This window comes from Mastigoproctus giganteus, chromosome 3, assembly GCF_048544385.1.
Source record: "Mastigoproctus giganteus isolate SK-2022 chromosome 3, ASM4854438v1, whole genome shotgun sequence".
In the NCBI taxonomy this organism is placed as follows: domain Eukaryota; kingdom Metazoa; phylum Arthropoda; class Arachnida; order Uropygi; family Thelyphonidae; genus Mastigoproctus; species Mastigoproctus giganteus.
Window position 1 is genome coordinate 54285734 of NC_143577.1, and position 2549 is coordinate 54288282.

Below are 2549 nucleotides of genomic sequence, written 5' to 3' on the forward strand. Positions count from 1 at the left end.
GAAGCTTAAGTTTTCTTGCAAGTTTAGGTGATTACGCACATGCTTAAATATTTCTTCGCTATTATCGGACTGTTCTTCGCAATTAACAGAGAAAGAAGCATGTGAAACTTCACACATTGCAGCATTGTATTGTTTGAAGCAGTTGGCGATCACTTTTTATCAACTTTATCCCATGCTGAAACACACTGCCTGTAGGATGTAGATTTCCCATTGAATTTTGCTTTCAAGACAGCACAATTTTGTTTAATAGCATTCTTCGATAGTTTTATTAAAACACTGAATTACACCTTGATCAAGTGGCTGAAGAACTGATATCACATTTAATGGTAGGTACTCGACAGTGATTGCACGTAGGTCGTTTACTTGACAATGAAGGGCGCAGTTATCCACAAGCAGCAAAATTTTTTCATTCTTCTCTCATCCAGCGATCTAAGCCTCTGATCCATTCTTCGTAGATTTGTGATATCATCAATGCCTTTTGGTTTGCTCGATACATAGTCGGTAATGCCTTCAAACCTTCCCTAATGCTTAAAGGAGGAAGTTTCTCTGTGCCAGACGTTTGCTGCTAGGAGAACAGTAATCCATTGTCTGGCCTTGTTTTTTAAACTATTTTCCTTCCATTCCTTTGTAGCGTCCATGTCCAGGGCTGCACGTTTCCCAGACACGTTTTTGAAAGACAGCCCATGACGAGTCTTACATTTCTGAAACCAGCCATCTAAACTTAAATTCTTTAATATATATTCGATGCGAAGAGGATTCAGCTTTAGCTTTTTAAAGATTGCCATTTACGTATCATCATTACCATTTCAAAAGTACCTTCCAAGATGCAGATACTTCGCCTTTCGTGCTCGAATCCTACCTGGTGCAGCAGATTTGTCTCAACTTTCATTCTTTTCCCGATCTTTTAGAATACTCTTAGGAATATACCGACTGCTTGGCAATATCAGTCTTAGAATGCACAAAAATGTGTTGGGACGTTATAAAGAACTTCTACAAACTTTCTTTTAATTTTTTTTAAAAATCCCACCAGGTGGGACTACAAAAATACGCCTGTAGGCCCATTGTAATGCTCCCCTCCACGGTAACCTTTAGTAAAAGGCGAAAGATTATCACGCTTGAAGAGAAACCTGAGCTACAGAATTATTCACCCTGAGCATGGCCAATCAAATTAATATGAGCTAGAAACTGGTGTTTTATGAAATATTTTATAATTAAGAAGAATATTAAAATAATTAGAAACTTTTACATTATATTTATTTAATATATTATATACCAGGATATTATATATTTAAATATTATATTATTTAATATTTGTAATTAATAATTATTATTATTAATTTTATTACAGAAAAAAGAGAATTTTGAAAGTGAACGGCTAATTAAGCTGGAAGCATGAAATCGAGGTATGTGCTTTTATGAGTTCATTGATTATTATTATTATTATTATTGTGCATGGAATCCTGAGGCTTTTGCTGTACCAGCCGAAAAAAAAAAATTCCTAGTTCCTAGCAGGCCACATTAAAACCTAGAGTTTTAATGTGGCCTGCCATCAAATTTCGGAAACAAGAAACAAAGTAATATTAAAGCCTAAAAGTAAAAATAAAATTAATAATAATAATTATTTTTTTATTATTTAAAATAAAATATATTTTTTATTTTAACTATTATTATCATTATTATTATTATTTTAACTATTATATTCATATAAAAATGTTATATAAACAATTTTATATTGTATATACTAATAAAAGTAAAGAGGCCTATGGCACTGGGTTCCATGACTTAGAAAATAAATTCAGTTCGACCAGTAAATGCAGTAGCTAATTGTATTTAATGATAGTAAGTATAATTGATCACAGTAGCTTTCGGGATAGCGTATTCCTTCATCGGCTGTAGAAGTAGTAAATAATAATAATAATAATAATGCCTGCTGTTTGTTAACTAATTCAAGACTAAACCTTATCAAATAGCAAACATTATTATTAATATTTGTTGACTGACATTAATATTTGTTAGCTAATTCAAAACTAAACCTTAAACAAGAAATGTGTACTGAAATTAGCAACTTTCTGTAAATCAGGTCACTATAATTTACTATTCCTGCTGTCGTTGCACTCATTGAAGAAGTGGTACAAGAAGTACTACGAAATGTCTGACAATAATCTGCAATTCTTTAAGCAATTAAAGGAACTTCTAGGTGCTCATTATTTCATCAGTTTCCAGTTCTTGATATACCTGCTCACCATGCCGCCAAAAGAATACTTAAGATTACTGATATTACAACTAGTAATTGGCCGACCAGGCTAGCCGAGTGGGTAAAGTACCTGCCCGGCAACCCAAAGGTCGTGGGTTCGATTCCCGCCTCGGGCTTGGATCAGAGTACTGCAAAAACCTTGGGAGGTGCAATATGGCCACAGAAGCCGATGCGCCAACAACTATCAAAAAAAAAAAAAAAAATCAACAACTAGTACTTTTAATGCGAAAATGTAAAGCTAACAAAAGTTTGATCCCTCACAAAAATAGCTATGCGGTATTTGGTATCTGTCACT

At 33.7% G+C, this 2549-nt stretch overlaps 1 non-coding gene across 1 annotated transcript; it reads right to left on the bottom strand.

The window, feature by feature from the left end:
• Window positions 1-1020: 1020 nt before the first annotated feature.
• LOC150087995 (U5 spliceosomal RNA) lies at window positions 1021-1135 on the bottom strand. Its single transcript, XR_016546811.1, has one exon. It is a non-coding gene; the product is annotated as a U5 spliceosomal RNA (small nuclear RNA).
• Window positions 1136-2549: the final 1414 nt, after the last annotated feature.